This window comes from Odocoileus virginianus, chromosome 8 (genome assembly GCF_023699985.2).
Source record: "Odocoileus virginianus isolate 20LAN1187 ecotype Illinois chromosome 8, Ovbor_1.2, whole genome shotgun sequence".
Lineage (NCBI taxonomy): Eukaryota > Metazoa > Chordata > Mammalia > Artiodactyla > Cervidae > Odocoileus > Odocoileus virginianus.
This window is the reverse complement of record NC_069681.1, coordinates 42584555-42608443: the sequence shown is the minus strand read 5'-3', so window position 1 is coordinate 42608443 and position 23889 is coordinate 42584555. Positions and strand designations below refer to the sequence as shown.

The 23889-nt window shown below is 36.3% G+C and overlaps 1 protein-coding gene and 1 pseudogene across 1 annotated transcript in view; one reads left to right on the top strand and one right to left on the bottom strand.

The window, feature by feature from the left end:
- Window positions 1–23889, top strand: part of GPC5 (glypican 5) — a 1486194-nt gene that overhangs the window by 170299 nt on the left and 1292006 nt on the right. The window lies entirely within an intron of this gene.
- Window positions 20074–20588, bottom strand: LOC110123165 (large ribosomal subunit protein uL24-like; annotated as a pseudogene).

Genomic DNA, 23889 nt, shown 5'->3' with positions numbered 1-23889 from the left:
GAATCAGTTTTTGAAGGAACCCTTAGAGTTGCTGTTCCCAGCTTTGTCTCTACCAGTTCTCTGAATCCATTTTGGCCAGGCTCTGTGCGTGTGTGTGTGCTCAGTCGCGTCCACCTCTTCGCGATCCCATGGACCATACAGTCCGTGGAATTCTCCAGGCCAGAATACTGTAGTGGGTAGCCTTTCCCTTCTCCAGGGGGTCTTCCCAACCCAGGGATCAAATCCAGGTCTTCCGCATTGCAGGCCGATTCTTTACCAGCGGAGCCATATCCCATCGCCAGCGGATCTTCCTGACCCAGGGATCCAGCGGGGGTCTCCTGCATTGCAGGCCGATTCTTTACCAGCTGAACTACTATAATTTTTTCTTTTTCTGCTTTAGGTATTTTGAAATGTGGTATTAAGTGCATAAACATTAGTAATTATTATATACTCCTGATGAATTGACCCTTCTATTATTATTAAATGATTTTCTACTTGATAACATTCTTTGCCCTGAAATCTACCTTGTCTGACATTGATATATCCATTCTAGTTTTCTTTTGATTAGTATTAGTGTGATAGATCTTCTTCCATCTTCGTATTTTTAATCTGTTGTTGTCCTTGTATTTAAAGTGTGTTTCTTTTCGGCAGCATGAGATAGAGTCTCACTTTTTTTATCCAATATGATCATCTCTGCATTTAAATTAGTGTTTCACTTACATTTTATGTGGTTATACACATGATTAGGTTTAAATCTATTTTATTAATAATTAAATCAGTTTTAATGTCTTCTGTTAATTATAATATATTCTGAATTTGGTTTGATTTGCTGAGTTTTTGGATTATGAGTTAGTTGTGCTTTCTTGATTCTTTGCTTGCCTGATAATTTCTGATTAGATACCAGACATTATGAATTTTTACTTTCTTGGGTGCTGGATATTTTTACATTTCTGTAAATATGTAAATATCCCAGGTTTTTCCTGGGATAAAGTTAAATTTGATCTTTCTGAGTCTTCCTTTTCAGATTTATACGTGGAATAAGAGTGATGTTTAGTCTAGGGTTAATTATCTTCCACTGTTACGCAAAACCCCTCTTTACTTTACTTTACTTTACTTTACTTTACTTTACTCAGCACTGGGTGAATTATGATGCTTTCCAATGATACCTCTTGGGTTGGTGCTGTGTATTCCTTCTAACTCTTTGGGGGTTTGTTTCCTTGCTTTTGGTAGTAACCTTATATGCACAGACTGATCAGTATTCTGATGAATACTCTGGGAGAACTCTGCAGAATCTTGGCATTTTCTCTCCATGCAGCTTTCTCCTCTTTGTTACTCTGTCTTAGAAATTCGAACTGCTTTGATTTCTTTGGACTCTCAGCAATGTCTCTTTAACTCAGCAAATCTTCCTGGCTGTGCTTGAGTTTCTCTTCCTGGTATAAGTTCTGGAAACTCTCAAAGCAGTTCAGTCACTCATTCGTGTCTGTCTCTTTGTGACCCCATGGACTGCAGCATGCCAGACTTCCCTGTCCATCACCAACTCCCAGAGCTTACTCAAACTCATGTCCATCGAGTCAGTGATGCCATCCAACCATCTCATCCTCTGTCGTCCCCTTTTCCTCCCGCCTCAATCTTTCCCAGCATCAGGGTCTTTTCCAATGAGTCAGTTCTTCACATCAGGTGGCCAAAGTATTGGAGTTTCAGCTTCAGCATCAGTCCTTCCAATGAATATTCAAAACTGGTTTCCTTTAGGACTGACTGGTTTGAACTCCTTGCTGTCCAAGGGACTCTCAAGAATCTTCTCCAACACCACAGTTCAAAAGCATCAATTCTTTGGTGCTTAGTTTTCTTTATGGTCCAACTCTCACATCCATACTTGACTACTGGAAAAACCCTAGCTTTGACTAGATGGACCTTTGGTGGAAAACTAACGTCTGCTTTTTAATATGCTGCCTAAGCTGGTCATAGCTTTTCTTTCAAGGAGCAAGTGGTAAACTAGGACTTATCCTGCCCCTTGACCCCTGCTCCCCAGTCTCAAGGATTATGCTTCATTGCCTGGCATCCAGCATCTTAGAAATCCTTGGTCCACAGATTTTGTCTGTTTTTTATTGTTGTTCACTTCTGATAGAATAGCAAATCCAGTTACTCACTGTCATCCTGATACTCACTGTTAACCAGAAGCAAAACTCAAAATCTTTTCCAGGTTTTCTTTAGTATAACTCCTTTCTCAGAGTTAATTCTCCCATGTGTGGCATAAGTTGACTGTTTCATTTTCATTTCATGAGTAACTAAAAACATAAAGCTTGATAGAGCAAAATATCCTAATATTTATTGCCTTATTTTAATGGCAGAATTGAACTTATACTTGGCAGATCTTGTTTTGAACTCATCTTCTGAGGGAGGTTTTCCCTTATATGTCCTTCTAGTGAGTTATGTTTGAGTATGCCAATAGCCTGGCATTTTGGAGTGCCCAAACTCAGTTTGTATCTGTGTTTTGACTCACAGATTTAGCCCTCTATGCCACAAAAAAAATATAAGCCTATTTCAAATCAGACTAACTACGTCCTGGCCACAGGGAACAATTTGTTTTGTTAAGGGGTAAGGAGTGGACACTGTTCCTATCCTCATTTATGGTAGAAACCTCATTTCTAGTTCCTTCCTGGGGTCCAAAATGAGGCATATTCCTGGTGGGGTCACATTTAAGGCCCAGTCTGGCTTCTCTGTGAGCTACTGATTTCAGCTGCTTTTTACTGCTCTGAGTTTCCTATTCATTTCTGCTATGTGGAGATTTTCTTTACTTGGATCTTTCAAACATGAGATGTTTTATATTAAGTTTTTGTTTTGGGAGCAGAAAGGTAGGGAGTTCCATTTGTGTTTAGTCTACTATATTTCACCCAGAATGAAAAATAAAAAAAACAAAAAAAAGTTTGACAAAGTGGCAGACAGTGGAGACCATGAGGAAGATAACAGTAATTTCAGTAACTCTCATTCTGTTTCTTTGAAATTCTCATCAGTTTACATTTCTTTACTTTAAAAGATATAACTTTTCTGTTATGTTGGCAAAGATTCCAGTTCAAGATTTTAGGAAATTCAGAATCTAAATCATGAGAGATAGTACAGATTTTGCTGAAGCTACTGCTGTTCTAGTGTTTTTCAAAATTCTGGTAATAACTGGAAAGGGTAAAAACTAGCTGGTGGAATACTGGTAATAATGTACTTTTAATGAAAGTTATCTTGAAAAATTGAAAAAAATCCTTTAAATGATATAGATTTTTATGAATATGTTATATGTAAAATTATTTCACTAAAACTTGTTCATACAGAATATGGGAAGTGAGTATCTGATTAGAATGTCTGAAAATGAAAAGATTCTGGTTTTGGTCAATCTATGCCTGACCTTGTATTTCAGTATTCTTTCTTTGCCAATCAGACTGGCAGTCCAGAGCCCAATGTTCTTATTTCCCTTGGTCCATTTGCACTGTGATGTGTTTTGTAGTCCGTTGTTTTAAACAGGCAATAATTTTGTTTAAAGATATTTCCCTCAGTTGAATATACTAGTTGAGGTTTTTCAATAATATTTTTAAATGCCCCATAATTGCTGAGTCATTCTTAGTATCATGTTTTACTCATCTTTTTTAATGTCTAATGATTAAAAATCTCCTATGGAAAAAAAAATCTCCTATGGACCATTTTCCATACATATAATTTTCCTTGCAGGGATACTGTTCGGTAATTGAACTTGTTTTCTCATTCTGCTCAATATGAGACTTTCTCCCATCTCGTTGCACCTTAAACCTTTTTATATAGTTATTGAAAATATAGCTGCTCTTAAATTTGCAAGTTCAATATGCTCAAGTCCCTGCCTTTATAAATAATGCTTCAGTATATTTTCATGTCAGCATAAACCAAGCTTGGTAATTGATTAGCACAACTATTATCTTTGAGCACTTGGACACAGAGTAGCCTTATGTAAACATCATCATAAAAATATTTATTTACATAATTGATTCACATAAGAGTTTAGTTCCTCATAGAAATTATTAAGCAAAATAATAATATACACATTTAAAATTCAATGCTATAATTATGAGGAAAAACAGATTAGTAAAAACATTAAATTCAGTCATTATAGGAACCATATGCTTTTATAAAGTAATGAAATTAGTTTACATAAGTTACAAAAGAAAATCCATCTCATTAATTCATAATTATGTAGTTCTCCATTTAGGGGTAGGATATGGAGGAGTGATAATTATGTGTTCATTCATGAAAGTGCTTTATAAATTAGATAAGCTATATTTAAATATATTGAGATCCTTCAGCACCTAAAGTAAAATGGTGATATGGTTTGTTAAAGCTGAAAATGTTTTGAGAGTCATCTAATTAGTGGAAATGTTCCAGAAATCTACATGGATAATATAAGCAGAATACACACTAAAAGCTTAAGTACTGTTTTTTTTTTCTTTAAAAATTTTCCTTCTTATAAATAAATATAGCTAATTGATCTAACCAAAATATAGCAAATTATTTATTTGACAATTTTTATGTTAGCTTTTGCCAACAGTTTCTGTAGCTAGCACATTAAAACAATATAATGGAACAGATTGGGGTATAATTATATACTTTTAAAATTTTGTGTCCTCTGTCTACTTCAGCATTACAGCACTGATTTAATGTTTGATTTTAATCTCATCATAGGAAGATATGTATGCTTTTGGAAGACCCTGGTGTTTTCTTCTATAATTGTCTTCAGTCAACACACTGGGAAATATGTACTAAAAACAAAAGAAAGAGGTCTACTTACCTTTGTCTTAGCCTATTATAGTTAAGATCTTCTTTACTAATATATGTGGAATTCAGATGTGACTGAATGTTCCAGACATTATGTTAAGGCCTGAAGAAATAATGAATAGAAATGAACATGGCCAAGAGGACTGTTCTTAATGGAATTTTCATTTTAAGGACATCACCAAGATTTATTGAAGTTCTTTGAAATGAAAATGAATATACAGTAAATAGTTTGACAGTTACTATTTTAAAATAACCAAACAACAATAGAAATGTGTACCTAACTCTGCATTGTATACCAGAACGTACTGAAGATATATGACTTTGGGCTTCCCTGGTGGTCCAATGGTTAAGACTCTATGCTTCTAGTGCAGGGGATATGAGTTCAATCTCTGGTCAGGGGACTATTAATAAGACCCCACAGGCTGTGCCATGCAGCCAAAAATAAAATAATAGAAGTAGGAAAGGCACACTCTGTGGGAGAAGAGTGTTTAAAAAAAAAATCTATGACTCTTTGCCCCTGATAGTATGAAGAAAATACCTCATTACTTACTTGCCAATTCTATACCTCTATTTTTCTTGCAAAGTATACAAGTAGATGTTCAACATGTATCAGTAGGCAAGAAGTTAGGGATAAAACAATGGAGAAAGATGGAAGCTGAAGGTCATTAATGAGGTAGGGTGAAGAGGAAATACATCAGATCTTCCTAACCAACTCCTCTTCACTATCCAGGCAACATGCTATGTGGTAGTAGTTAAGAGGGAGGAACACTGCAATCTTAGTTCTGTTGTCTCCTTTAGCTTTTTCTCAGATTGTCTGTGAGAGGATGTAGATGCATTCACAATACTCACTGTTAATGGGATATTTTCTTTATTCAGAAAATATTTGAGTATTCAACACTGTTCTAGGTTTGGAAAGCACCTGATCAGATATATTGGAGTCTATTTGTGAGAGTGTGGTGTATGTAACAAATTTATTTTGGCAGTTGTTTCAGATAAACTAAATCATTGCCCATACTGAAATCAAATGTAGGCATCTTAGTGATTTGACTTATATTTGTTCATCTTTGTGAGGTAATAAGCAGTTAACCACTGATTAGAATGCAGGAGATAATTTGTAGTGATGGCTATATAATGGAATTTAATTAACTTCAAATAAATATTTTAGTGAGGATTCATTTGTATACCCAGATATTTATTTATAATATAATAGCTTCTCTATTTTTGTCATTACCCACTGCACTAGAAGTCATGCATCAGAGTTAATGCCAATCTAAAATGCCATGCTCTAAAAAGTTATAGCTCTTTAGTATTTTTACATCTGTATCATGATTGGTAAGCTGACAAATTCAGTATGATTGATGCTATTGTTTTCCACTTCCTAAATACTTTGCTCTGATTCACTCAGATCAATGTGCATGAGACTAGCTGTTTTGTGTGAGACCGGATATTTCTTAATTGATCTCAGGACAACATTTGTAAAGCATAGTTCAAGAAATTAGTCTTTGTAGTTATTAAAAGAAACAATCTTATTTCCTCATTTGCTACTTGAAGTATAGTAGTCAGAAGGGTGTTGCTGAATAGGTTATCCTACCTGTAGTGGGGAACTGAGGTATTTCTGGAATGTGGGGTTCAGTGTGCTTCCATAATCCTCAATCCATAACTGTTTGAATCTACACGCGAAATAACTATTCTCTCGAAAAGGAACCACTGCAATATGAGTATCAAAATATTAGGTTGGCCAAAAATTCATTTCAGTTTTTCCATAATATCTTACAGGAAAACACAAATGAATTTTTGGCCAAACCAATATTTGGACATGACTGCAATAGTGGGTGGGGGTTACAAAAGAAAGGCTCCTGAGATTTTACTACAAGGGGAAACAAAGAGTGATGAGGCCTATGTCTGGGAGCCAGAGCACCCGTGTCAGGGCAGAGTGAGATCACTTTTGTTTGAATTAGTTCCCATCCATACCACCTGGCAAGGAAGAAAGAATATGTGTGAAATTTTAAAAAACCCTCACCATGAATGTTGCAATGCCTCTGATCCATGCAGCTTGGCTCTGGGGCTTCTCAAAGGTGAGAAGAGTTGCTTCAATCATGAATGACAGCAGTTAGCCAGCTTGCTTGAAGGTAGAGCATTAAATAGTGACTCAAAAATGCCTATTTGTTTCTCAAGTAGATGTGGAACATCAAGATACAGTATATAGCTGATGGCAGAAGTGGTCCATGGCATGTCATGAATTCTCCCAATATTCTCAGTGGGACTTGCAGGGGCACTATGGCTGAGGGGTTATCGTTGAGGGTTCCTAAGGCCAGAATGATGCAGGTGTTTTTTGTGAGCTTGCTGAAATTTGTATGTAAAGTTTAATGTGATCTGAGTATTAAACATGAGGTGGTCACATATACAATTTTGATTTTAATGTGAAGCCCCTTTGAAGGACATATTTTTGGCAAGGAAGATAGAGATCAAGCATAAGAACATTTTACTTTATACATATCTCTTTAATGAAGCAAAAACAACAATCCAGCTATTATAAAGAGGAATGAATATACATGTATAAAGATGTTTCAGTTTTTTATCATATAGCAAAGGAGCAACCAGACTACTAGACTAATATTACTTTAATATGAAGCATCTTTGGGCAAAGCATCTTCTATTTTTGTACCATTCGCTGATATAAAAAAGATATTGGCACTAAAATATTAATCTTACTGATTGCAATTAAACCTTTATGTGTATTACATTTTTCTTCACATGTAAAATTTGAGGACAGAAATATAGATAACTAAATATTGCCTCAAACTGCAGACATTTTACTATTTCTGTATTAGCTGCTGTTACCATACAATAAATTACTGAAACCTAACAGCCTAAAAAACATATTTATAATCTCAAAAATTTTGTGGGTCAGGAGAGAGGGAACAGTGTAAACAGGTCCTCAGCTCAGTGTCTCTGAAGGCTGCAGTCTAGGTATAGGATGGGCTGCAGTCTCATCTGGCAACTTTATTAGGAAAGCATCTACTGCTGATCTCAGTTGTTGATAGAACTCCATTCCTCATGGTTGTAGGATGGATAACACTTCTTGCTGGCTTTCAGCTGGAGGCCACCCTCAGAGCCTAGAGGCTGCCCTCAGCCTCAGATTCTAGAGGACACTTTCTCTTCCTGAGGGTTGCCCACATTCCTTATTTCTTTACTGTGTATTCCTTCCCAGCTTGGTCACTTACTTCATCAAGCCAGCAAAGACAGTTTTTAGAATGAGTCTGATAGAAAGACAGTCTTATACAATTGAATATAACAATAGGAGTGAGATCCCATCACTTTTTCCATGTGCTTTGATTAGAAGCAAGTCATAGATCTTTTCCACTTTCAAGGGAAGGAAATGATATGAGGGCATGGTTCCCAGGAGATGGGGGTTATGGGGAGCACCCTAGGGTCTGCTCATCACAATTTATTTATGGTTTATGCAGAACATATTTATTTGAACAAACTCACTGTTTTTATAGACAGGTCTTTTATCAAATAAGAGTTGAAATAATAACCGGAAGCTTAGAAACCTTTTATTGTCACACATTTTTGGGGATTTAAAATGTTATTGTAATTATTTTTCATTTCTCTCTCCTGATTTTGTGAAATATCTTCTTGTTCATATGTATAATGTTAACTATATATGTGTGTGTGTGTGTGTGTATATATATAGCAGACTTAACTACTAACCTTTGTAGATTTTATTCATATCTATTCTTCAATAATATCTGGAGTTTGTAGGACTTGATTGAAAGTTAATGATCACTTAAAAGTCATTTATTCTTCACTTTGAATTAGACATTATGAAGAAATATTTGAAATATCAAACAGATAGTAAATACAGAGCTCTCTTTTACCCTATTGGGAATAACATCAAGTGTGCAGCCCTGAAAACTACCAGCATGGCCTGATGTTTTGGCAGGTGTTGGCTTTGAGAATTGTATCATTCTGTGCTTGGGTGAGTGTTTACTGAAGCCACTATTTCATAAGTCCTACTATTCTTATCAGATTTTGGAGTGTGATAGAATTATTTTCCTCAAGTAAATTGAACATTTAACTTTTACTTTTACACATGCTGGGGAAGAAGTATCCACCTGCTTAATGTGCTTTAACAGATGACAATGGAATTAAGAAATCCCCCCTTCCTCTGATCCAGCAGGACACATGGGCAGTAGTACACAGATAATAACAGCTCACTATCCAGCATCTTAGACTGAGGGGCAAATGAAGTCAACACCTTTTGTTTATGTTACATATCTAAATGTAAGCCAAACGTTTTAGTAGAAGATGGAATAATTGCATAAACAAAGTTTTATTCCCTGGCTTATTCCTTGGCTAATATAAGAGCTATTTAGTATTCACGGCCACTCTTTTAGACAGTGAAAGGTTTTCCCCTAAAGACAACCACACTGAGAAAATCTACATTTCACATTTCCTATCATCTATATCCTAAGAGTGTGCAATAAACTGAGAGAGAGGGCTTTCATTAAATCCCAGGTGGAATAAAGTCGACAGAGGCGAAAAAGTGGAGTTGGAAATAATATTTAATGTTGCTTTAGAATTTTCTTTGAGTTTAATGATGATTCTCCAAGGTTCTTTTGAAGAAGGCCATCTTTAGTTCAACATGCGTTATTCCCAAATCATGTATTTATTGTCATGGTGCTATATGGGAAATTTTAATAGTTTTAATGTTATTAAACAAATTTAATTGTTCCATGTGACTTAGTTTTTTTCAAGAAATTATAAGTTAGTAGAAAACTGTCTCTCAAATGACTTGTGCAGGGTAGGTGGAAATAAAGTGGTAAGGTGTGATAAACTCCAGGAAATTCATTGATTATTCAGCAGTCATTTTTGTAGCATCCATTATGTTCTTGGGGCTTCCCAGCTGGTGTTAGTGGTAAAGAATCTGCCTGCTAATGTAGGAGACACAAGAGACCTGGGTTCAATCTCTGGGTCAGGAAGATCCCCTGGAGAAGGGAATGGCAACCCACTCCAGTGGGTTCTCCAGCCTGGAGAATCCCATGGACAGAAGAGCCTGGCAGTCTAGAGTCCATGGGGTTGCAAAGAGTTGGGCACAACTAAGCAACTGAACACACTTGTTCTTAACAAGTGCCAGGACTGGAATGCAATATAGGGAAGAAGAGAAGAATAGTTCCTGCTATAATAGAACAGGAAAAAGATTTGATCTCATTTTCCTGGGACAAAATGCTAAACAGTATTTTACATCTTTTAAAAATTTGTTATGCCTTTAGGCTATGATGTGCTGCTTAACTTCTTGCATATTTTATATATAGATTGTTACATATAGAACCACATTATATGCTCACATGCTTATTTGTCCCTTGTGGATGTTTCACGACTGCAGCTGTAGCAGTTGGACATGTTATGTCAGGACCTGGACCCGATTTCAGGGGAGCACACATATACACCAAGCAACTTCTACCATCTTAAATGCCTATAGTTACCTGGGGCTATTTGAGGGGATTGGAGTGGTGAGCCAAGAGAAGATGTTAGAACTGAACAGATGTGGGTGAATGAAAACCAATATTTGTTCATTTTAATCATATTTAGTTTTGCTTAATAAAATTTAGAAAACTCTCCAAATTGGGGTGAGTTGATCTGGTTTCAGTGGCATTTGGCGTTAATGACCGACTATCAATCCTGGGTATTTGCTTTCCTTTTGACCATAGATATGGAATCAGCATGTTAAATTTATTTGTTTAGGATTTGTGTCCAAGAAAAGATTTTATTTAGAGTGATTTATTCAGATTGTTAATAAAATATCAAATTCAGTGTGACAACTTTGAATTTTACATCCAGATGTAAAATTTAGATCTGACCAGCAAACTTGAAGACAAGTGTGTCTGTGTCAAGGAGAGATCAATCTTTCAGACATATAAGTGAAGTAATATTTTGTTGAAGAGATTCTACCACCACAATGCCAGTTTACAGAACTATTTCTTGGAAATAAGCAGACTATGTAATTCTGTATCTGTTAAGATCCAAAGTACTGTATCATATTAGGCCACAGTGGCTGAAGCTCTGAGAGCCAGGAGTAATAGTGAATGTTAACATGACCAATTAGCTTCTTTCTGACAGCATCTTGGAATACGTTGAAGCAGAGAGCGAACAGGATAAGAACTGTGAAATAGCCAAAGATATGAGAGACAGAGATCAGAAACAGTTCATTTGGCAGCAAACTTAGCTTATCCAAAGGATTTGCGATTTTATTTATTCTAAGCTCTCGTAATACATTTAGTACAGTTTGTTCTTAATTGGAAACTAACCTAACAGTAAATAAAATTTTATATATATATATATGTGTGTGTGTGTGTGTGTGTGTATGTGTGTGTATCTATATACATATACGTGTGTGTGTGTGTGTATGATGTATACATAGCAAAAATTTTAGTCTGACAGTTTTCATGTTACAACATTATTAACAACAGTAGCAGCTGCTTTGGACTGATCTATTGTGATACTGACTTTTTTCATATATCACATCATATGAATTGTTCAAAACAGCATATGGTTGTATTATTATTTAAGTCTTTTTACAGATAAGCATTTAGACCCAGGGAGGTGTAGAAGGTGGCTTAAGGACAGGCTTACCACTATGTATGTGTCCAGGCATGCTAAGTCACCCAGTCGTAGCCAACTCTTTGCAACCCCATGGACTGCAGTCTTCCACGGTCCTCTGTCCATAGGATTCTCCAGGCAAAAATACTGGAATAGGTTGCCAGGCCCTCCTCCAGGGGATCTTCTTGACCCCAGGTATCCAACCCACGGTTTTGTGTCTCCTGCATTGGCAGGTGGGTTCTTTACCACTAGCACCACCTGGTGAATTACCTCAATCTCAGTCTTAATCAGGACTTCTCTGGTAGCTCGGATAGTAAAGCGTCTATCTACAATGTGGGAGACCCAGGTTCAATCCCTGAGTTGGGAAGATCCTCTGGAGAAGGAAATGGCAACCCACTCCAGTACTCTTGCCTGGAAAATCCCATGACAGAGGAGCGTGGTAGGCTATAGTCCATGGAGTCGCAAAGTCGGACATGACTGAGCAACTTCACTTTCAGTCTCAATCAGTCTTAGTTTCTCTTCTTTACTGGACCATGCTACTAAGGCCTTATGTAGATTAAGACCACATCCACTTGATCATCAAATAGTTCTGCCTGTGGTCTTGGATATTCTTTAGGCCAAAATCAATGTGAATTCAAGATGAAAAGAAACCTGTACTCCACCCAACAAGCCCACATTGATTTTACTATTTTAAAATTCTCTCTCTACCTGAATGTTATTTTCCATGTTCTTTCTGAGGAATGTCACCCAACTCAGTAGCTTCATTTGCCGCCTCTGTGTTGACAGTTATAAAAGGTATGTTTCTAAGACCACTTTCCCAAGCTCCAGTTTCAGATACTGTATCAGATGGGGTCCAGCCAGGAGTACAGAAAGAGTACTATTTCAAAAAGAGGAAATTTAATGTAGAAAATTATTTCCATAGGTGTTGAAACCAAGAAGAGCAAAATTGGGAAGATATAACTCTTGAGATTAATACACTCAGCAAGAAGTAATCTTTACTGAGGTTTTTTTTTTCAGTTGTAAGTGAAAGAATTTCAACTCAAATTAGTTTAAGCAGAGGGAGTGCACTGGAACATTGACTGAAAGGAAATTAATTTGGTTTAACTCATTGGACTCAAAGATAGGGGAGCAAGTAGCTGAGGTTTAGGAAGTAGAACTAGGTCTTCATTTCTTCAGGACATATTCATTCATTCTCGTTCATTCTCTTTCTCTCCCCCTCTCTTTCCCTCACCACTTCCCCTTGTCCCCTTTCTGCCTCTCTCCTTTCTTCTCTAATTCCTTTCCCTCTTTCCCATGTTTGTTTGACTTTATTTCACAGACTGAATGTCTCTCCAAATATCAGAGAAGATGCCAGTCATGGTCATTTTCTTCCAGCTAAACCTCTTGTTAGAAAAATAACTATTATATTTAATAACACATATCAAGATATATCAATATCTTAATCCAATGTGAAGGACTGGCCAATTGGAACAAATATTACCAACCAAATGATATTATGTGGAATGGCCAGCCCTGTGTCAAATACCTGCTCTTGAGGCAAGGAGGTGAGATAATGGAATTGAGGAAGCAAGGCTTTCTAAATGAAGGGATGGTAGCCAGGCAAAAATATCATGTCCACACAACATTACTACTATTGTTATGTTGTCTACAGAAAAACAGGGAGCCCCTGGTGTTATAAATATTATAAATATTTCAAGCCCTGTTCTATATTGATTAATAACAATAGTCGATCTAAACTCCACCTTTTTTAATTTTTCCTTGTTTTCTGTGGTTGTCCTTTCTTACTATGGCACTGACTTCTGGAGTTCTGTGTGAGGGCTATGCAGAGATCATCATATTTCAGAAACCAAAAGCTTTATAATGAGCTAAAATATGTATTCCAGAACTTGTAAGCAAGAATTCTCATGTAAAACAATCTCAGTTTCTTCATTTTCCTTATCAAAAAATAATGCATCAAATAAAGATCATTTATTGAATGCTGACTACATGCTAGATCCTCTTTTCTAAATTAAAAAAGACTAAAATATTCTTTTAAATTCAACATGAATCTTTTTGTAACTTTTTTAGAAGATATTTCCTCATTTTCCAAATTCTTCAAAGCTACGTGTTTGTATGCCTTCATATGTGAATTCATTTATTCAGCAAATGTTTATTGAATGGTGTCAGCTGATGGTGATTATTAAGTGAGCAAATACTTATTACAAAGGCACCATTTGGGATAGTTATCAAGGTGTTCGACTTTTATTCAGCACCTAATGACAGTATATACATTCTAATTGTCTCAGAACAGTAAGGAGACAGGTTTTAAATTGATTATAAAACCTCGGCCCATCTAATTGCTAAATCCCCCAACTTTTTACATCCCACAGATATAAATATTATTAACTTTCTGTCATTCTGAAAAACTATAAGGGTGAGGATTTTTTTTCTTTTTTTTTGCCTCTGAAGGTAACTTTATGTTTGTACACTTTCTTCCGTAATTCATTTTAGCCACATTCCTTAAATGTCAGGTTCATTTTTTCCTCATATCTTACATTTTGAGTTGCTGCTAAAGGGGTAGGCCATTAAGGAAAAGGCATTAATTCTAAAACTCGCAGTGCTTCTATAGTCATGCCAGCTTCCCATCAGGAGTTCATTTGTGGGTGTGGTTCCGGGTCTGAAGCACTCATCTCCTGGTTGCTTTTGTTTCCTAAATCATCTTGCTACAGGCGCAGCTTTATTCTTTTGTTAGATTTCATTTAATTCTTCTTTAATTTATTCATCTATGAAATAAAAACAAAAGCTGCTATTACTGGTGTCATCCCAGAGCTACTCTAAGTATGAATAAGTATGGCTAATGCTAAATTTCTAAATTAAAAGAATAATGGCATTTAAATTATTTCTGCCGTTTCTGTTTAATGGCTTATAAGTGGCAAGGAGTTCTTGCAAGTGGAGAGTTTTACACTTGGAGTTAAAGGGATTGCATAAAGTTTGAGTCATCTTGAGATTTTTTTGTCCAGTTGAAGGATAGAGTCTGTGAAGGGACGAGGATTTTAATTCTAGTTTCCAGAAACTGAGATTTTCAAAGTGACAGTGTTTATAAAATTTGTGTTTTTCTCTCTATCAGCATGTCTGTTGGAAATTACCAGGGAGTCTAGATCCCACTGGGTGGTTATGAAAAATCTGTCAAATTGGTTAGACTGTTCAGTAATATAATGACATTAGTTAACTAAATTGCTTCCTTAATGAGGGTATATTAACTTTGAGTTTTAAAGTGATAGCCTGAAGATTTTTAGATTTATGTAGATGAGGAGATTTGACAAATGAAAACTAGTAGAAGAAAGTAAAAATTTTTTTGCTAAGCAGTTATAAAGCATCTTTGTTTGTGTAAGGTTCTTATGATAACTCTCTGAGAGGTCTAAGCTGTTCGGCTCACATGACAACATATATTCTTTACCCAAGGTCATGATTTGAAAGGATGGAGATAAAATGTAGCCTGCTTTCCTCTCAGTCTCCAAGCCCTTTTAGCTGCCCATAGCTTGGTTCAATTCCTCACTAGTCTTAGCTCCAGTTAAAGAAACTTAAAGAATCTTTGGTTATCGGTTCATCAGAAAGTCATCCTATTGCTACCTCTAATTATAAACTCCAATCAGGATTTTTCATCATTGTTTAGGTCTAAGCTCCTGGTTTATATGTCAGTGTCAGTTTCTGGGCACCTGGATTATTCTCATGTGTCTATATCTATGGTGTGGTTCCTTACCTGATCTAATTCCTTGAGAACTGTGATCCTGACTGTCACCCAAGTCTGTAGTCCGTGTGACAACAATCCTGATTAACACTCCATGACTATCTCAGCATCCATCACCTCAGCCAGGTTGTCTGCTTCACTGCTTTCTGCTGACTTCTCTGATGCTCTGTGCTTCCTTCCTGATGGTTCTACTGGGCTCTGGGCTGCTGCCTGTCCCCCTGGCTGGACTTCTTGCGCTGCCTGAAGTGGGAACCCACTCTGACTCATCTCTTGCCTGTTGAAGCTCTCTAAGTTCTAGCCACACCTAGTGAGCCCCATTTAAATGACAGCTGTTGCATTGACAACAGAAGCCTACCTGTTCTTTAGCCATTTTGCCTCTAGCTTTTACTATTGTATTTTTTTACAACTTTGGAAACTTATTTCATACAAAGGTGGAGAGTACTAAACAAGAGATCAATGACAGTCTTGTCTGGCTGGGACAGCCCATCTCCTTTCATAAGTTGTTAGAATTTACCCAGGTAGCTGTGATAACATGAATGATATATTACATTTATCTAGCCCTCACTATATGCCTGATTCTTATCTAAGTACTTTTTGGGTATTAATATACATACAGTAGATTACAAGATCTACCATCAACAGAAGGGAGGCAACATCACATTAAAGTGCAGTAGGACAGTCCAATCTCTTAGATTTCACTAAGCTGTATGTCATTTGAGCCTATCCTCACATCTCAGCATTGCCAGCATTCAGCTTTGAGAGAAAAAGTAAATGTTACAATTGTACAAATTCTATGAGCAAATATGAAGAAGGAAATGTATACAGCTCTACCTAATTCTATCAACAGTACTGAGATGAAAGTGAAATGTCCAAATATAAAAGGTAACCTAGGATATTAGTAGGTGGTAACACCCATGGGTTAAAATAGGAAAACAAAACCCAGGATATTAGAGAGTTGTAAACACAAATACCTCTCCTATCAGGGTAAAAAAGAGGGAGACAAATACAGTCCAATATAATGAGATACTTATAGTATTCTTAGATGTTAAACTGATCATATTTTAGTCTCATTTATTTTCTTTGTTATTTTCAAAAGGATTTTAACTGAATGTGTACTGATGTGTTAGTAATAAATATGAAAAAAATAATGGAAATGTTTATAATAGTTCGACCCTCATGGAAACGGTAGTCTGTTGGGTGATGTGGATAAGGAAGCAGGAAGTTACAATGCAGAATGGCAAGTGCAATAGCACAAATTGGGCTTTGTATTCAGACAATCCTGGGTTCAAATCCCAGCTCCACCACATACTAACAGGGTTACTTTGGACAAATTATTTACTCTCTATTGACCTAAGTTTCTTTGTCTATAAAATGGATATGATAATCATACCTGACAGTTGTGTGGGCTACATTGAGTTCAAGTCCAATACACTGTACTCAAGATATATTGATATCTCCACTTCACTTGGCACTTAGGGCACTTAGGATATTAGTTGGGAAATTATGTAATATACTCTTATACAGAATTATAAAATCCTAAAATCTTTGAAAAATGGAAAATTTGGGGGAATGTGTTATGGCAACTTCACAGAACTACAAGAGGAGGAGTAAGATGAAAACTCAGCTTTGACATATTGAGTCTGCAGACCTTTGAACCATGACATCCAAATTTCCAGTTAGGTTTTGGATATAAGGATTTGTGATGTATGGTATATATGGGATTGGAAAGATTCAAGTGGGAATGATCAACATATTCATTGTATCTAGAACTATGAGAGTAGGTAACATCATCCAGAGTGTTGAGAGAGAGGACAGGACAGAATCCAACCACTCATTGATCTTTCTATCCATGCATCCATTCTAAATTTGTCAGAAATCTTTTCATTGATTTATTGACCCACCATGAAGCACTGGGGATATAAAACTCAGCACACTGATCAGTGCTCTGTTCTCCCATAGGAATTTAACTAAGATACAGGTTCAGCTCAGCCAAGACAGATGTTTATTTGTCTCTTTCATAAGATTATGAGTGAATACTTTAAGGAATGCAGGTTCTTTTAGTCTCTTTACCATCTCATAACCTTAGGTTATGGACATGTATATGGCACAAGATAGTTGACTTTATGTCCACATGTCCACATTCTAATCTAGGGATGGAGAAAGATAGGGAATGGTATAACTTGGAAGTTTACCATATCACTTTCACTCATATCCTAATAGCCAGGAAAAAAAAAATCCCACTTTGTCTCATTTAGTTTTAAAGGAGATTCAAAATGGAGTCTTATTTTACTGCATAATTTATGAAGGAAAGGAGAAGACATATGTTGAAGAACTGTAATTCCTCACATACAGAGTGTATGTTCCGGTTGGAGTTACAGTCAAGTGAATTGACAATTACCATAAATTATGGAGGTTACAACTGTAGGATGTTATGGGTATTCTTAGGTTTTTCACTGTAGAGGAAGGTCTCTGCTCCCAAAATTAGCCCTGGAGAGTTTCCTGTATCAATGTTTTCTGTCATTTATTCTTTACATTTATCATTTCTTCAGAGTAACTACATTTTGAAGAAAAAAAATCAATAATTAATTCATCCTAAAATGTTTATTACTAATCACTTTCCCCCTTTCCCCTTTTCTTTATAATTCTAGAATGTCTTCATGTGTTTAACTGGTGGGTTTATAAGCTGACCTGGAAAGATATTTTTAGACAGATCTAGCTAATCTGAAAACCAAGTTTATTACTAAGATTTGAAGCTTCCAAGAAAGAACTGATTGAAATGTTACTAAAATTAATACACCAGTCGTATGGATGTGTACTGATAAAGACAATAAAGGGGAAAAAAAGAATTTGCACTAGTTTCCTGATCATTAAAATAAACTTGTAGTGAAGGTGGTATAATACCTTGGAAGAAAGTAGAATACAATTTCTAGGCAAGCAAGTTCCTAGAACTAATTGCTTATTCTTAGCTCATCATGGAGCTGGGCATCTTGACACCAAATATTTCTATCAGATTGGTTTAATTTTGAAGAACTAAAACTCTTATGAGTTACTTAAGATTACCTTTCTTCAAACAAAACAGATCAAGCCTTGGTAAAATGATTCTATAAAGAAAATCTATTCTGCGTAGAAATGTAGGGAGCTTCCCGGTGTTTCTCAACAAAGATGTCTCTGGGTTTGATAAACTATGGGAAAGCCTCGGGAAATTTGATGTTAACAATAACACTATAAATGCAGATTATCTCATTAAGAAAGATAATTTGATTTCTGTATCACTGTATCTACCTGGTTATTTTGCCATCTTGTATTCATTAAGGATTTTTATGACTTGTAATTTTCCCTGCTGAATTAAATTGTTTATCTTCCCATTTTTAAAAATTTCTGAGTCATTTTTTTCAAGCATTTAAGCTTAATAATTTTGTCTATCCCTAGGTGTAAGACTATCATTATAGCACTGAAAATAACAGATCATATATTTAATTGCCAGTCATTTAAGGTTTTTTCCCTTTTAAGTGATATTTGATGAAATACTATATAAATTCAGAACATCAGCATTATGATTCATTTAAATTTGGCAGCTTTTGGTAATTTCTCAGTATATGATATCTGTATATGATATTGAGTATTTATTGCTTTTTAACAATCACATTCAAGACCTTACCTACATATTTTAATAACATATTTTTCATCTTCTCACAGTATTATTTTCATTCAATTAGAATTTAATTTCAACAGTAATTTCATTGTTGAAGTTCTGAAGTCATTACTACTTGATATCCAGCTGTGTGACACTAGGCAAATTATGGAAATTTTTTCCAGCCTCAGTTTCCTCATTTGTAAAGAATGATATTCTTGCATAATTTACAGGGTTGTGGCTTTAAATGAAGTAGTCCTAATAATCCTTATCAAGTACATAGAAAAGTATCTGGTATGCAATAAAATAAATAAGTAAAAATTATTATTACTATTATTGTGATTACAGAAAATAGGAGAACAAATTCAGCATTCTTCTCCTAATAGAGTCTTAGCTATTATTTTTAATACTCAATGAGTAGTATAAAGAGGAGAGAAGTAACTTACTTAGAAAAAAAATAAAACTTCTAAAAAACCATTAGAATATTACAGATAACTTAGTATAAGGGAAATTAATTATGAGCTCTATTGTTTTGAAAGAACACAATCAACTATTAAAATAATTCAAAAATTTGAGTAAGGTTAATTACCTTACTTTTGCCAACGCATTTTTAAATGAAGGATTTTTAATCCTTTTCAAAAACATGTTCAAAACATATTTGTTTAATACTGTGTGTAGTGGGCCCTCAACTCCTGTACAGTGAGTAAAAACCACTATAATATATCTTAAATTGAAGGCTCACCACAGCCACTATTGACTTCAGCTGCTAAAATGAGAGCCTGCTCTTTTCAACTTTCTCCCTGTTGTATTAGAATTTGTCTTGTTCTGAAACCAGTAAGAGGCTTTTTACTTACTTTCTACTGCAGGGAAGCATTTCAGTTGGTTCCATGGCTTTTAGTCAAGTATCACTTTATTTCGCAGCAAACAATTCAGACCTGTGGGAATCATCCCATAATTTAACTGCAGGAAAATCTAAGACCTGGGAATGTCTCACATACACAAAGGTTGTGCTGATCTTCATAAAAAGAGTGAAATTCTACTAGTTTAAAACCTTGTAAGTATTCTGCTTTGGAGGTTTTCTCTAACCAAGAGAGAAGGCTTTCCAATTTATTGTAATATTTCCTCAATGGCATATATGTATACATTAACATAAATACATGTTTAAAAAGTTTGCATGTGTATGTATGAATGCGTACAATTAGGACTTTATGTCCATGGAATTTATTCCTTTGTTCAAATCACACTGATTCATATGTAGCCATAAAATCTACAACACATTTTTAAGTGAGTTCTCTTGGCCTCAATTTTCTCTTGGAAGAGCTAAAGCTTGTATCTTTTTTTCCCCTTCATTTTAACAGTTTTTAATGAAAGCTGTAGACAAGATGACTTTATTCCTGCATCTTCTCAATTGTTTCTTCCTTACATTTGTCTTTTTCCTTTCCTACTTGGCGAGATTTGGCTTTACATTCGAGGATCTTTTTGCGGTCTTTGTCCAGTGTTAGTCTGGTGATAACCACTTTGCCAGGGTGAACGCCCACATGGACAGCTGTGCCATTAGCCTTCTCCCGCTGCACTGGTTCAATGTAGATGCCGTAATTCTTCCTGCAAACCTGGGCCACTTTGCCAATTTGCTGCCCTTTGTAGTACCCTTGTGCAACCTGAACTTCATCATCCTTTCGGATGGGCATGGATCGAACATTCTACTTCTGTCTTAGCTCTTTAGAAAGAGGAGAAGACATAATTTTCCTGCGAATGTGGGAAGGCGCGTTGAAATGCCTTTTTCAATTCTTGCTTCGGTCAGAAGTCACAAAGGGATTGACCTTCATTTTGGCCGCTGGCGCTTCAGCGATGGCCACAGAAGGGAAGAGCTAAAGCTTATATCTTGAAAGGGGTTATCAGAAGGACTAACTGAGGTAACAGGTATAAAATACCTAGTTAGTGCCTGAGTGAGTAGGTGCTTAATAATGGCTTGATGTCTTCCCTTCCATCTTTCCTATGCCTTTACTTTAACAAAACTTCTGGTCCAAATCATGCTTTAACTACTGTGGGGTTGCTTCTTTCATTTCTAAAATCACCATGTAATTTATTCTCACTTTTAATCAAAAACAGACAAGTAAATGTCATAATACTGTTTCAGAGATTTTCCAGTTGTGAACATGATTAGCTGCCCTAAAGATAACTTCCCTGGTGGTGCAGTGGTTAAGAATCTGCCTTGCAATGCAGGGGACGTGGGTTCAATCCCCGGTTGGGAGACTAAGATCCCACATGCAACAGAGCAACAAAACCAGCCTGCTGTAACCATGAAAGCCCATCTAGCATAACTAGAGAGTCCATGTGCCTCCACAAAATATCCTGCATGACCCAATGAAGACCTGATGCAATTAAATACATATATATTTTGGGCTTCCCTGATAGCTCAGTTGGTAAAGAATCCACCTGCAATGCAGGAGACCCCCCTTTGACTCCTGGGTCGGGAAGATTCCCTGGAGAAGGGATAGGCTACCCACTCCAGTGTTCTTGGACTTCCTTGTGGCTCAGCTGGTGAAGAATCCACCTGCAATGCTGGAGACCTGGGTTTGATCCCCTGATTGGGAAGATCCTCTGGAGAAGGGAAAGACTACCCACCCCAGTATTCTGTCCTGGAGAATTCCATGGACTGTATAGTCCATGGGGTCACAAAGAGTTAGGACTGAGCTACTTTGACTTTCACCCTAAAGATAGGCATTAATATCAATAGAAAAATGAAATTACAAAATGAACAGAATTTTTTATGTCATTTTTATTGCATTTATGAAAATAGTAGTGTAGATATCATGTATATTAATGGATGAGAGTTTTGCTAAAATGACAAATAACTTCATAGTGTTTCCTCTTTGGACACTGATGAAGATGGGCTACAACTTTTACTCACTACCATCATATGGAGACCTTTATGTTCTGCTTCTCTTTGCTAAGTTGTCATGTTCATTTATCTCCCTTGGCATCTCCTGTACAGTAAGATGGTCTTAGTTACTCACAATCCCTCTGCTCTTCAAAAACATGCTACTTTATTGCATGTCTCAACTCTGTTGGCTGTCAGGCCCTGTTGAATTTTCCTTATATTCTAAGACTTCTTGCTTTGTCACTTAATGTTTGGAACTATTTGTTAGCCAATGCTGATGAAATTGGTTTAGAGCTTGAAATTGGTTTCACCTAGGCATGGCTACTGCTCTGTAAAACTTTAGTTTGTTTTGAGGCTTTTGCTATATTGAATCCCATGGTTGGTTTGCTGAATTGTTGGAGGGCAGACAATATATGCTTAAAATTTTTGTAATAATAAATTTTATAGTTGGACATTTTTGGAAAATCTCCTCCAGGCCATTAACAGGTCTGGTACTAAAAGTTGAACATAGCAGAGATGTCTGTAGCCGGAGTCGTCTTCATCCAGCATTGCCCTGACATCTGAAAGAGGTCTGTGTGAGGAAGCAGTCCACATAATTCTACCATATCTGACTTATCATGTTAGTTAGAAGGAACCTCAGTTAAAACCAGCAAACAGGAAGTGTAGTTTGTCCAATAGGAAGTTTTTCCGGGCTGAATATAAACATTTTCTCCTTACAATATTGAAAATCTGCTATTTGTCCCACATCCATATTGCTTTTACGTGTGTGTGTGCTTAACTGCTTAGTCGTGTCCAACTCTTTGTGGCCCCATGGACTGCAGTTCGCCAGTCTCCTCTGTCCATGGGGATTCTCCAGGCAAGAATACTGGAGTCAGTTGCCATGCCCTCCTCTAGGGCATCTTCCCAACCCAGGAATTGAACCCAAGTCTCATTGCAGGTGGGTTCTTTACTGCCTGAGCTACCAGGGAAGTCCAAGAAGACTGGAGTGGGTAGCCTATCCTTCTGGAGGGGATCTTCCCAGCCAAGGAATTGAACCGGGGTCTCCTGCATTGCAGGTGTATTCTTTACCAGCTGAGCTACCAGAGAAGCCCATTGCTTTTATATTCCATTTAATTTATTGGCTTTTGGCTATATCTTTAAAATTTTTATTTTATTGTGGTAAGAACACATAACACAAACTCTACCCTCTTAATAGCTTTTTAAGAACACAGTACAACATTGTTAACTACAGACACAACATTGTACAGCCGATCATAGAATTTGTCTTGCATTACTGAAATTTGATGTTCAGTAGCAGCTCCCCATGTTCTGTGCCCCATCCCTGGCAAGCATCATTCAACTCTCTACTTCTATGAGTTTGACTATTTTGAATAATTTATATAAGTATAATCAGGCAGTATTGATCCTTTTGTGACTGGTTTATTTCACTTAGCAGATTGTCCTCCGGGTTCAGCCTTATTGTAGTAAATGGCAAGATTTCCTTCTTTTTATGGCTGAATAATATTTCTTTATGCCATGTTTTCTTTATTCATTCATCCTTTAATGGACGTTTAGGTTGTTTTCACATCTTGGCTACTCTGAATAATGCTACAGTGAACATGGGAGTGCTAATATCTCTTTGAGATTCTGATTTCAAATCAGACTATTATTGAAAAAAAAAAGACCAGTGTTTTCAATAATGTGCAGAAATTGCAATCATTGTACACTGTGGGTGGAATTATAAAATTATGTATTTACTTCAGAAAACAGTGTGGAGATTCCTAAAAAATTATAAATAGAATTACCATATGATCTAGCAATCCTTTGTCCTTTTCACTAGATAACAGCACATTCATTTCAGTATATAACATTGATGCTAGGCATGAGCATGTCATAAAGCTTGGCCAAGTTCATGGTCCTTTCGTTCAGCTGCAGGGAGACACAATAGAGCTAATGAGAGAACTTCTTGGATTTCTTTTCAATTATTCTTTGAATAGAGAAGCTCTCTTTCCATGGTTGTATCTGATAGAGTAAAATGAAATTCTGTGGTCGTTGACCGTTAACTTTGCCAACTTGCCATTAGTAGGAGAGAGCTTGTCTGAGAATGGAGTAAACAGAGAAGAAAGCAAGATGTATGTGAATCTGTGGATCTTCCCATGCCTGGAATTTTCACATCTAATTAAGTGTCCTACCATTCATTTTAATTGGGGAGTGGCATCTTATCATATTGGTGTGCCATAATTTATCAATTGTTTATTAGTTAATATATTGTCTGAGATTAACCATCATGTGTATAGTGTT